Here is a 14,704-nt window from a genome sequence, read left to right as displayed (position 1 = left end):
GTCAATTACAGGCTTAGTTAGGTTTTGGTTGGTCAAGATTTTATCTTACTAAAAATGTAGGAAAGGAGATTCTTTTTGATGAAAAGTGAACAGTTGCCAGACAAAAACAAGTGAGTGGGAATATATGTTTGAGTCATTCACATCTTCCCAAGGAAAATCTAGGGGTTAAATGGCCCTTCTTGATACCATTTGATTATTGAAATATAATCTGTACTTCCAAAACCTTTAAATTTTAATGCCAAAACAGGAAATTCAATCTAAAAAAATATCTCTTGCCAAATAATTCATGATCTGTTAACATCCGAGGTTAGGGATGTCACAATTATATTGAAGTTAAAAGATAAGTCCCAGGTGTCTTCAAGACATCTCAATTTTTGCACATTTATTCAGCACTTATCACAACACTAGAAATGTGCTGTGGGCAATCAAAAAGTGGATAACATGTACTTCTTATTTCTGGCTATTATGACATACCAGAGACTGAATTTGTCCTCCTACTGAAAATAACTAGAAATTTGGATCAAATATATGAAGTAACTATTTTCACACAGTAGACAACAGGCAGCAGAAGGGAAATAAATAAAGTAGCCCTATGATCATATTGACTTTCTGCCTGAAGGCACATTCCACAACACAAAACAGTAGGGGGAGCCCATCCAGAACAAGGTGGTTTCTCCTAATTGAGGAGACAGATTAGGGAAGCTGAGGGGACTGGAACATATAGGAAAGAATACTGAGAAAAGAGAGCTACCCAGAAGAACTCCAGAAGTTTACTTGATGAAAATAGCCTTCATAAATGAAGGCATAGTAAAAATATACAAATAAATAGAAAAATGAGAATTTTTTTTTTTTTTTTTTTAACCAGCAGACCTGAACTAAAAGAAATGCTAAAAGAATTCATCAGGTTAAAGGAAAATTACACTTGATAGGAAATCAGATCTAAATAAAGGAATAATAAGTGCCAAACAATTTTATGAAGGTGAATATAAAAGATTAATTGCTGCTTTTCTTAATTTAATGTAAAAAGATTGACTATTTAAAGCAAATATAATAAGATGTTCTGAGCTTTTAATGTATACAGAAATAAAATATATGACAGCAGTAATAAAAAAAATAAGAGGGGTTAAATAAAAGCATACTGTGGCAAGGTACTTAGGCTGTATGTAAAGTGGTATAATATATTTTTGTGAGCCAAAGAATTTAATTTCGTTAAAATAAAGTAATTGACAAAATGAATTCGAGTAATGAGAATAATAACTGTGTCTTACATTCCAATAGCCTATTGCAGTTTAAGTATTCACAGATCTCTGTCTCAACAACATCACTGTGTAGTAGATATGCAGTTACTTCCTTCATCTGATAAATAAGGAAGCAAATCGGAGTGTGGGAACTTGTCCCCTATAGGAACCAATATTAAACCAAAGCCTAGAATCCTGAACAAAGAGGCACATGCTGTGAGGGTAATAATCAAATAATTAACCAACAAATGGGTAAGAAATACCACAAAAAGAAAGTAGAAGAGGAAGGATTTGATGAATGAAAAAAAAGTTTAGGTTATGATTTGTATTTACCCTGTTTTCAATTTTTTATAGCAATGTATGCATATGTCAAAATTTTTTTAAATGTATAGAAAAATCTAAAATGAAAAACATTTCCCCACTACTTTCTTTTTTTTCTTTTTTTTTTTTTAAATTTTATTTTGTCGATATACATTGTGGCTGATTATTGCTCCCCATCACCAAAACCTCCCTCCCTTCTCCCTCCCCCCTCCCCCCCAACAATGTCCTTTCTGTTTGCTTGTCGAATCAACTTCAAATAATTGTGGTTGTTATATCTTCTTCCCACCCCCCCCCCCGGTTTTTGTGTGTGTATGTGTGTGTGTGTGTGTGTGTGTGAATTTATATATTAATTTTTAGCTCCTACCAATAAGTGAGAACATGTGGTATTTCTCTTTCTGTGCCTGACTTGTTTCACTTAATATAATTCTCTCAAGGTCCATCCATGTTGTTGCAAATGGCAGTATTTCATTCGTTTTTATAGCTGAGTAGTATTCCATTGTGTAGATGTACCACATTTTCCGTATCCACTCATCTGATGATGGGCATTTGGGCTGGTTCCAACTCTTGGCTATTGTAAAGAGTGCTGCGATAAACATTGGGGAACATGTATACCTTCGACTTGATGATTTCCATTCCTCTGGGTATATTCCCAACAGTGGGATAGCTGGGTCGTATGGTAGATCTATCCGCAATTGTTTGAGGAACCTCCATACCATTTTCCATAGAGGCTGCACCATTTTGCAGTCCCACCAACAATGTATGAGAGTTCCTTTTTCTCCGCAGCCTCGCCAGCATTTATCGTTCATAGTCTTTTGGATTTTAGCCATCCTAACTGGGGTTAGATGGTATCTCAATGTGGTTTTGATCTGCATTTCCCAGATGCTGAGTGATGTTGAGCATTTTTTCATATGTCTGTTGGCCATTTGTATATCTTCCTTAGAGAAATGCCTACTTAGCTCTTTTGCCCATTTTTTAATTGGGTTGCTTCTTTTTTTCTTGTAAAGTTGTTTGAGTTCCTTATATATTCTGGATATTAACCCTTTGTCAGATGTATATTTTGCAAATATTTTCTCCCACTCTGTTGGTTGTCTTTTAACTCTTTTAATTGTTTCTTTTGCTGTGCAGAAGCTTTTTAGTTTGATATAATCCCATTTGTTTATTTTTCCTTTGGTTGCCTGTGCTTTTGGGGTCATATTCATGAAGTCTGTGCCCAGTCCTATTTCCTGAAGTGTTTCTCCTATGTTTTCTTTAAGAAGTTTTATTGTTTCAGGGTGTATATTTAAATCCTTAATCCATTTTGAGTTGATTTTAGTATACGGTGAGAGGTATGGATCTAGTTCCATTCTCCTGCATATGGATATCCAGTTATCCCAGCACCATTTGCTGAAGAGGCAGTCTCTTCGCCAGTGAATAGGCTTGGTGCCTTTGTCAAAGATCAGATGGCAGTAAGTGTCTGGGTTGATTTCTGGGTTCTCTATTCTATTCCATTGGTCAGTGTGTCTGTTTTTATGCCAGTACCATACTGTTTTGGTTATTATAGCTTTGTAGTATAGCTTAAAGGCCGGTAGTGTTATGCCTCCAGCTTTATTTTTTTTGCTCAGCATTGCTTTGGCTACACGTGGTCTTTTATTATTCCATATAAATGTCTGGATAGTTTTTTCCATTTCTGAGAAAAATGTCTTTGGAATTTTGATGGGGATTGCATTGAATTTGTATATCACTTTGGGTAGTATGGACATTTTCACTATGTTGATTCTTCCAATCCAAGAGCATGGGATATCTTTCCATCTTCTTGTATCCTCTCTAATTTCTCTCAGCAGTGGTTTGTAGTTCTCATTATAGAGATTTTTCACCTCCTTGGTTAACTCAATTCCTAAGTATTTTATTTTTTTGGTGGCTATTGTTCCCCACCACTTTCAATTCTGGTAACTTTCCTCAAAGATAGCCATTCCTACATCCTTCTAACAAATAGTTATGATTTCATTAATTAAATGAACATATTAAAATGGCATGATATTAATTCAAGGAAGAGAGTAAGTAAAGGATGCGTAATATAATTAGTAAAGTAAATGCCAAAACTACAATACATCAATTAAAATGACAGAGTGAGGACATCTGAAAATCAGCAATAACACTGGCAAAAATTGACAAAATCAACATTTTCAGGTTGCGTGAAATTAACCAAAGCCTTGCAGCAATTCAGGGAGCATTTATTCTGTAAAATAAGCTGAATCTCAGTAAAAGCAATGAGCTTTGTGGCTTTTTAACTGGTTCAATTCCTATGCTCCTCCATCGAGGTCTACAATAGCTTTGAAAATGAGCAACCCACAATCATGGTGGAAACCAGAAGTCTGGCAGCTGTTGGAGGAAACAGAACAGAGTTGGAACTCCTTTCAAAGCCTCATTCCCAGAAAATTGTTATTACTTACCAGTCTGGTGTTTCACTAGAAGACACCACTTGCTAGACTGTCTTTATTTGACCTCTCTAGGAGCTGGCCCAGTAAAAGAGCCTTTTCCCCAAGGTGTTTGTCAAAAACATTTAGAGGAAATTGTTTGAATTCACAGATGCTTAAGGTGGTGCATATCAGTTGGGGCAAAAGAGAGTAGCTAAAAACCTTAAAAGAAAACTTTGGGAATGAGATGTCCATAGGGGCTTTGAAAAGATCTTACCTATTATATTATTGGGAATCTAGAAGGTGATGTGAATGTCATATCTATATATGACACTTTACCCAACAGCAACAAGATATGCATTCTTTTTACATGAACACGAGACAGTCTCCCAGATAAACCAAATGTTAGGACACAAAATAGTTCTCATTAAACTAAAAAATCTTGAAATCATAAGGAATATCTTCTTTGACCACAGTGGAATGAAACTAGAAAACATTAGCAGTAGGAAGTTTGGAAAATTCACAAATATGTGAAATTTAAATAATTCATTCTTAAGCAATGGGTCAATAATAAAAATAATGAAGGAGATTGGAAAATATTTTGAGAAAAATAAAAATGAAAACACAAGCTACCAAAACTTATGGGATGCAGTAAAAGCAGTACTGAAAGGTATATTTAAAGCTGTAAATGCTTACATTGAAAAAAGAAGATAAATCTGGATATAACATCAAAATCACAGGCAAAAACAGAAAATAAATAAATAAATTGGGTTATGTCAAAATTCAAAATTTCTGTGCATCAAAGGACACAATCAACAAAGTAAAAAAGCAACTCATGGAAAGGGAGAAAATATTTGCAGATCATATATCTAATAAGGGTTTAATATCCAAAATATATTTTAAAAACTCCTGCAACTGAACAACAACAACAACACAACCTGGCTAAAAAAATAAGCAAAGGGCTTGAATAAATATTTCTCCAAAGAAGAAATATAGACAAAAAATAAGCCCATAAAAAAATGTTCAATATTACTAATCATTAAAGAAATGCAAAATAAAACCACAATGATACCAACTCAGGCTCATTAGAATGGCTACTATCAAACAAAAAGAAAATGACAAGTGTTAGTGAAGATGTGGAGAAATTGGAACCTTCATACAGTGCTGGTGGGAATTTAAAATTGTGCAGCTGCTGCTGAAAATAATGCAGCAATTCTCCAAATATTAAACAAAATTATCATATGAGCTAGCAATTCCATTCTTAGGTATATATCTAAGAAAAATGAAAATGAAAACCCAAGGAATCTTCTCTGACTATATATCCAATGCTGTCATCTTAAAAATGAATTGTGAAGGGGATTTCACAATGCTTTGTTTCTCTTTACAGTGTAAGAAGTGGATTATTAATGCAAAACCACATAAAGTCTACCTGAAGGCCAAGAAACTGGAGCTGCCACTTTGACTTATGCTTAAGCAAATGGATATAGCAGTCTCAGTCTGGGCTTGGAGGTCAGTATTCATGTGTGATTTTCTCTTGTTCTTGGCATCCAGGATTATAAGGCAAAGCCTTGGATTCACAGTGGAATCCCTATATTATGCTCACCTCAAGAAAACAACCATCCCAGTTCCTGCCATCTAGTCTATCATAACCCACTTTGCCTGTGTAAAGTTTTGTGTCTTGACTCTAAAAATTCAAGTAAAAGAGGGATCCTCCTATTAAATGGGATTTTTTTGCGTGCCTTATTAAGGTACTTACCACTAAGTCTCTTACTACATAGGCAAGTAACTAATATTGTTTTCTTTGTATTTCTCTGGCAGTATCTAAACACATATACCAGTAATAGAAAAAAAAAAAAAAAAAAAAGCATTTGGATGTTTCCTGATCAAAATCTTTAAAACTCCTTGTGGTAGGGAATATACATTATTCAGCTTTGCATCCTCATTGCCTTGAACAGTGCCTGATAAATGAATATTCAAGAAATTTGTATTTAATAAGTGAACGCATAAATGAAGTGATACACCTCTACTTTAAAAATATTCACTATCATCATAACCAGTTTCATTGATTATTCTACCCAGTTTCAAGTGTGTGTGCGTGTGTGATTTTTGTAGACAAAGCTGCAGTTTCACACCTTTCTAATTACAGCAATTCTTATGTTCAAACGCAACAGGGTGAAAGCAGAACTGATCTTTTCTGTATGTCATGTCTTTATCTCTGGGAAACTGATAGTCATTTCTCCTGAAATCAAGCATGCAATGTCAGGATGACTTTCCACTCATTTCCACACATCCGAATCATAACTAAGTCTACTGCCACTGCTTTATTTTTTCCCAAGCCCTTCTCTCTGTCACTACGTCTATAGACCCTCTTCGTGCTCTGGTTACCAAATCAGTTGGTTACCACCTTCTTTATCACTTTGCCCTTGTGCCTGTACTATAGCATAATGAAATGACCAGCACTCAAACCAGTTTCTCTTTACATCATCATATCTCTCTTCATGTTCTTATGATGGTTTCCTATTGTGCTATAGGTTATTCAGATATCTACTTTCTACACTTATTATAAGCAATATATGGTGTAGGGCAGAAGATGAAGTATGTATTTGTGTCAATAGAAAAGAGCAGAGTCCACAATCTTGAGAGAATTATGATCTATAGGGCAAAGTAGATATAAATACTTAAAGGCACATTTGCAAACCAGTCATCTAAAACTCCTTTTTAAGTTCATGAAAATGGATTCCAAATTATATATACACATACACACTTCAGAACTAATTAGAAAAATTGATCAATTTTAATGGCAAATTAATTTTATGTCCCCTGTAAATACTACTTCCTTCTGTCTAAGCTCACACTCTTCTTGGTGCTTTCTTAAAATGCAAAATAGACAGTTATCATATAGTAATTTGTGAATTCGGCTTGTCCTTCATTAAATTGTAAACATTTGAGAAGTGATACTGCTTTATCTCCCTATACATTTCCCTGAAGCCAATTAATGGACCATTCATGTGGCCTATATGCTGAAGGATCATAAAATGAAAGTGTGGTTAGCATTGACTCATATCAATTAGAGAAGTTGTTTGCTAGAGATAAATTTGATCTTTTTTTTATTGAAGGATAATTGAATATACATATTTTGAGGTACAGTGCCCCCAAAATATGTATAATCAACTATCCTTCAATAAAAAAAAATTGTGAATTTGTGAAGCTTTTAACTGAAGTTCTCACTTTTCCCAATACATAGTCGCTCACAGCCTCCTAAGCTGGTATTTATCAAAGACAGCTCTATTTCTATATATTTTTTCTCTTTTCTTTATATCAAGCCTAGTCTCATCTTCCATTGTCCATATCACTTGCTATTTTCCCTACTTAAAAATTTTAGATTTTGCTTCATTTTCTCTAACAAAAAGAAGCATCAGAAATCCCTAATTGTCCTTTCCAAAAAATTTTTTAAAATAAAATTTAAAAAACCCCAGCAATCTGGATCATGGTTGAATAATTTAGTATGTACAATAAAAGTAAAAATTATTTATAAACCAAGTGAGCACAATTGTCAAATTAATGTTAGCACACATGAGATAGAAAACATTAACAAGAATAACACAGTAAGGTTAGATTTTGATCTTACCTATCTGGTAAATTGATATGTGGGGTGGTAGCATGTAGAAATAATATTGTATTGTATATTTCAAGATAGCTAAAAAGAGGATCTTGAATGCTATCACCAGAAAGAAATGATAAATGTTTAACTAATGGATATGCTAACTACCCTGATTTGATCATTATACAATGTATGCATATATTAAAACAACACACTGTACTCCATAAACATGTGCAATTAGAAAATAAAAAAGTTACAGAAAAGACAACAAAAATTTGTTTTTAAAAATCATCATCTGTAACCATAACATCTGAATTAGAGTCTTGGTTCTGCTACTTTCTGGTTATGTGAATTGATAAAATCATTTACTATATCTGGACTTCAGCATCTTCATATAAAATAATGAGACCATAATCATTATAAACTCACAAAATTTTTCTCAGGAAGGAATGAGGTAATGAATGATTTTTTTTTTTTTTTTTTTTTGCAACTGCAAACTGTCATACATAAGCAATAAATCATTCTTTTCTTGGGAAATTCGCTTGTACAATATTTGCATTCATTGGAAAAAAAGCATCCTTCAGAAGTTTCTCTGGACTCTTTGATGCTCTTTTAATGAGATGTTTGATCAAGGATGACAACATGTTTCAGGAAAAGCAGCTGAGAACATCTGAGTAATGCCCTGTCCCCTCTAGATACATTTTCTTCCATTTGTGTGCTGCCATCCACAGTTTGTATCTCAGAAGTCATGGTTGAATATTTTCTCTGCTTTACACTGGGATTCTTGGTTAGGCTTTAGCTGACATAAGAAATGAAGCTTCCAGATCTTACCTGTTTTGGGGAAAGGAATATTTGTTCACAGTCACATCTTTTCTAAGCATCAACTACAATCCAACTAGGCTAATTATTCATCATTTTACAAGAAAAAAATTTTGCAGCTTAAAGAGGATATTAAAGTCTAATATTTGAGAACAGAACAGAGGATGATAGTACTGAAAACTTTAATATTTTATCTGTCACTTTTCTGAAGTCCTATAGCATATAGTCTCTACCAAATAATATAACATTTCATTATAAAGTTTTCATAATTTTCTAGTTGTTTCACAAGGTATGGTAGTCACAATTGTTGGAAAGGGGACTCAAGTGACCAGCTGTCCTAATTGGACAAGACATATTCTGTTCTTAAGTTGGTCCTATGTAAAATGAAGGAGTTGGTATAGAATTAGAAGTTGCAAACAGTATTCTACAAAGTTAATTTGTCCAGCATAGTGCTGGATATTTTTAAATGTCTTTAGGTGAGACAAACAATCTCCAGGTCTAGGACAAAGTCCCACCCTCCTTATTGTCTTACACCCAGGCATTTTACACATTTAGGCTACCTATTTGACCCCTAGGGACATTATAGTTCTGTATTTCTGAAATAGATCATATGTTAATTTCTTTCCAGTTCAAACATTCTATGAAAGTAATAAAGTAGAATTTAATATAGATCTTGAAAACTAGATAATTTCAACAGGGACTGCTGATATCATTAATATGATCATCTAAATTAATCTGGAAACCATATCCTACCAAGGTCTTTTAAGTGCTAAATAAAATATAATTAAAAACAAATTACAGCAGACTTTACAAGAAAGAAAAATAAAATGCTATATGCAAAGAATATGGAGAACAAGAAGTAAGAGTGGAGAAGAAGAAAGAGGAGGAGGGGGAGGAGAAAGAAGAGGACTAGGAGAATTAAAAGAAGGAGGAGGAAGAGAATGGAAAGCCAGAGCAGTAAGCAAATGAGTTAATACTACTCGTGCTCTGCCCAGGAAAAGAGGAAAGAGGAAGATTTAGAGGTTATTGGATAATGAAGTTGTTTTGGTATAAAAACCATGTAAAGGAAGGATTTAAGGCCTTGGGACTATGGAGGTGGGGAGTTAGAAATAAGATTTCTGTATAAAGATGGGACCCTCAAAGTCCACAATTTGAGTAAAATGGGAAACTCAACAAAATCTATCCACTGGCCACAAGAGATAACAAGGAAGGTTGTTGGATTGAAGAAAATAAAAGTGTTTCATTAAAATTCAGAAATGTTTTTCCTGTTCTTACTTGGGGTTAGAGCAAAAAATGGCAGTACTTACATGGTCCAGACATCCAAGAAATTGACAAATTTGAGGCTGAGCCAGGGATAGTCTAGAAGTATGTGATATTAGTGAATGCCTCATGACTCTGGAGGGATGTTCTCATGACCCAGGTGACAGAGGTTCTCACAGGAAGAAACCAACCCCTTTTAAGATGAGTTAATCATTTAAAATTGCAAAACATGCAATGAAATAACCTATTCAGCAGAAGTACTTGATAGTGCTTCTCATGTTTCTTGTCTGCTCAGAATCTGAGACAACAGAAGAACAATCTGAGAAAGACTGTAAGATAAATATTTTAAATGGATAACCGCATAAAGCAAAAAAAATGTTTTAAAAATTTAGACACAAATTAAAAAATAGGAAGATTTGAACAAAAAAAGAGTAAATGACTGTAGATAAAAATGCACTCTTTTATAAAACAACCTCAATGGATGGGTTAAATAGCAGATTAGACAAGGCTAAAGATAGAATTAATGAATCAGATATAGAATGTGACTTAGCATAATAAAGATATAAACAGTAGGAAAGCAAGGTTTAAGAGTCAAGAAGAACAAGAAAGTCTAATATACCTCTTGTAGGAGATCTTGAAGAAAAAAATAGAGTAATTGGGGTAGAGGCAATATTCAAACAGATGAGGAAAAAATTTTTTCATAATGATAAAATACATGCAACCTCAGATTCAAGGAGCACAAAGTGAGGGCCAGCCCATGGCTCACTTGAAAGAGCGTGGTGCTGATAACACCAAGTCAAGGGTTAAGATCCCCTTACCGGTCATCTCTAAAAAAAAAAAAAAAAGAAGAAGCAGCAGCATAAAGTGACCCTCAGAAAAAAAAATGCATTCTTTGGTGCATTGTAGTGAAATTAAAGAAAAGCAAAGGGAAACAAATGATTTTAAAATCAACGTGGAAGAAAAAGCACAGTTCTTACAAACACCGAAAAGTCACCTGACAGTAGGCTGATTTCAATGGGTATTCCAAAGTACCTATGGTACTGTCAAAATTTTGTGGGGAAGTGAAGAACTATTATGATTTATTATAGCAACTATTTACAGCACATCAGTTACAAAGCTCTGATTTTTTTTTTTTTAAATAGGAGGAAAAACTATTGTTCGACATGGTGATTTAACAACTGAGAATAACCAGCAGTCCCTTTTAAATATATACTGAGTTCGCTTTAAGCTATAGAATATAGCTGGTTATAATGAATTCTCAAACCACAATGTATAACTTTCATTTTTCTTTCCACTCAAAACATATCAAAATACTCATGAATGAGAATGCCACCATTGTTGAGATTATCTTAAACCTGGTTTAAGCTATAAAAAAGAAAATAAACTGTTACTGTACTAACTATCTGAACTAACTATATGAACAGTAACAAATTACAAATCAGTGTAATGACACCACTTTTGAGAAGCATTTGCATAAAGGTACATTGGGCCTTGCAGAGACCCCTAATAGTTCATATACCTCTATTCAAGTATAGGCATACTGTTGTTCTTAAAATATATTAATTTTGCTACATGATAAGCATTAGCAGAGAATAAGAGGATAAATAGTGTATTGTATTTTTTTAAGTTAAGAAAACTAACAAGAAAGTTAGAACATTTTCTTGATTGATTTATTTTCCCTTGTCCTTTACAACTACAAAAGCTTGTAGTTTTGAATTAGACAATATTGATCACTGAAGCAGTTCTTTTCAGCAGCTGTATTTACAGGAGTTAAATGTCAAACACTATTTTTATTAATGTCCACATGAGGCTCAACTGTCTAAGTTACAAATGTACTCTGAATTCTTGAGGTTTTCACATCATTGTCCAAAAAGGAAAAGAAAGGTGTGCTTTTTGATTGTTTCCTCTTTAAATCCACATCACACATAACTCTAGATACTAAAAAAAACTTTGAACACATGTAATTTTAGTATTATTTCAATATTTGGAGATTTCTTCCATAGAAATGTAATTGATTCTAAAAGTCTAACAACAATGTACTAGACACATATGGATAATGATGATGAGTTAGAAAAAATTTAAATGCATAAGCAGTCATTCATCATAGACAGATTTACTTCCAGAAAGTGAATAAGTAAAGACCATATATATAATATCCCATGAAAACAACCTTATTAATAATATAGTTAAAACTTTCTATATCTTTGAAATACTTAGTATGATTTATTTATCACTTACAGAAAAAGGTTTGTTAAAATATGAGTGTGGATTTTTAAATTTCTCTTTGTAGTACTATCTTTTTATTTTATATTACTGAAGCTCTGGTAAGTAGTACATCAATATCTTAAATAATAATTTTGTCCTTTGATAGTGGACTGCTTTATGCATAATATTTATTTACAATTTATTTTGTTTGTTATTGCTTTAATTGTGCCATTTTTAACAAGTTGTATTTTTCTAGTAAAAATATTTATTTTTTTGGTTTTGGCCTTTATGAGTTCATTCTGTTTTTTTATCACTTTAATTGTACCATTTTTAATTGGTTGTATTTTTCTGGTATAAATGTTTAATTCTTTACTTTTGGCCTTTATGATTCATTATGCTTTGAGAGGAGTTCTGCTTCTGGTAATAAGAAATGAAAACTTAATTAACTAATCTTTCTGCATATAACAGCTATACATTCTATTAAAAGTACATAAAAATAACTATCTAAGTGTTTTTTAGCCTGAAGAAATGTACATATATTTTTCTGAAAAGTGGAAATGTGTAGCAAATGATCCAAATAGAATGAGTATCCCATTTTTTTTTTTTTTTGCATCTTTACCCTGAGAATGGCCAGAGTATTCAGGTCAAGAAACCTGGAGCAAAAAGGACTGAAAGAGAATGAGGGGTAACCTAGGAAAGGAAAGAAACAAAGACTGGTGCTGGGAAAACTGGACATCCATATGTAGAAGAATGAAACTAGATCTGTACCTCTCACCATATACCAAAATCAACTCGAAATGGATAAAAGACTTAAATATAAGACCCAAAACTATAAAACTCCTAAAAGAAAACATAAGAGAAACACTTCAGGAAGTAGGACTAAGCAAAGACTTATGAATAAGACCCCAAAAGCACAGGCAACAAAAGAAAATTTAAACCGATGGCATTATATCAAACTAAAAAAGCTTCTGCACAGCAAAGGAAACAATTAACAGAGTGAAAAGACAACCACAGAGTGGGAGAAAATGTTTGCAAACTATGCATCCAACAAGGGGTTAATATCCAGACTATACAAGGAACTCAACTTAACAGTGAGAAAACAACTAACATGGGCAAAGGAGCGGAATAAGCATTTCTCAAAGGAAGATACACGAATGACCAACAGACACATAAGAAAATGCTCAACATCACTAAGCATCAGGGAAATGCAAATCAAAACCACACTGTGATATCTCACCCCACTTAGACTAGCCATTATCGAAAAGACAGAGAATAACAAATGCTGGTGAGGATGTGGAGAAAGGGGAACCCTCCTACACTGCTGGTGGGACTGTAAATTGGTGCCTCCATTATAGAAAACAGTATGGAGATTCCTTAAATAACTACAGATAGAACTGCCACATGGTCCAGCAATCCCATGACTGGGTATATACCCAAAGGAATGGAAATTATCATGTTGAAGGGATACCTGCATTCACATGTTTATCACAGCTTTATTTACAATAGCCAAGAATTGGGACCAACCTAAATGTCCATCGATGGACAACTGGAAAAGGAAAATGTAGTATATATACATAATGGAATACTGCTCTGCCATAAAAAAGAATGGTATTCTGCCACTCACAGCAACATGGATGAACTTAGAGAATATTATGTTAAGTGAAATAAGGCTGGCTCAGAAAGAGAAATACCACGTCCTTACTCATAAGTGGAAGCTAAAAAAATAAACAAATAAATAAAAATGAAAGAAAGATGTAACAATCACAATAATACACTGAACTTTCAGAAGGAGAGAATGGAACTGAGGTTACCATGGTGGAAAAGGGGGAGGTGGAGAGGAGGTTAGTGAGAAATCAGTTAATGGGCACGAGGAATGATTATGTTTTGTAATGATGAATATACTAGTCATTCTGATTTGATCACCACATATTGTACACAGGTATTGGTATTCAACTCTATACCCCACAAATATGTATGATTGATTACTTTTCAATAAAAATTAATAAATAAAATGGAGAAACTGGAAAAAAGGAAAGAAACAGAGAAAAGAAACCCCAATATTCTGTTTCAACTCAACACAAGTTTCTGGCTCATATCTGAATCCTACATGCATTGGGAAAGCTGAAATCAGCTTGTTACTAAGGCCTAAGAAACTGAACTGCGTTCTGGGCTAATGCTTACAACAGATATGACAGTTTTTTTGGCTGAATATAACCAAGTTAATTGCCTGCTAAAACCAAAACACTAATACTCTTGGGAGTAAACTAAGAAAATTCAGAATCTCCAAAACATAATATTCAAAATGCCCAGGGTACAATCTAAAGTACCTGACATGAAAGCCAGGACAATGTCACTCCATCTCAAAGGAAAACAGAATTAATGGATGCCAATCCTGAGATTACTTAGATGTTGAAATTATCAGGCTAGGACTTTAAAGCATTCCTTTTAACCACGTTCAGTGTGGTAAAAGAAAATAGGTTGTAATGAATGAAGAGATGATAAATCACGGAAAATTTAACAATATAAATAAAACAAATGCAAATTTTAAAACTAAAACATAGAGCATCTGAAATTAAAATTTTACTGAATAGGCTTAATAATACAATAGAGATGACAAAGGAAAGAATCAATAAACTTTCACATAGATTAATAAAAATTATTCTATGCAAAGAGGTGTAGCTTAATAGCCAATTGACAAATAAAAAATGGAATTCTAAAAATTATTAACTAATTCAAAAAACATGGTAGGAAAAGTGGTGGAACATACAAATAAAAGAGCAAGAATCAACTATAGGTTGTCCATAAATATGCATTTTAAGTATAAAGACAGAGATAGGTTGGTTGTAAATGGATGGAACAAGATATAC

Source organism: Cynocephalus volans, chromosome X (assembly GCF_027409185.1).
Source record: "Cynocephalus volans isolate mCynVol1 chromosome X, mCynVol1.pri, whole genome shotgun sequence".
In the NCBI taxonomy this organism is placed as follows: domain Eukaryota; kingdom Metazoa; phylum Chordata; class Mammalia; order Dermoptera; family Cynocephalidae; genus Cynocephalus; species Cynocephalus volans.
This window is presented reverse-complemented; position numbering follows the sequence as displayed.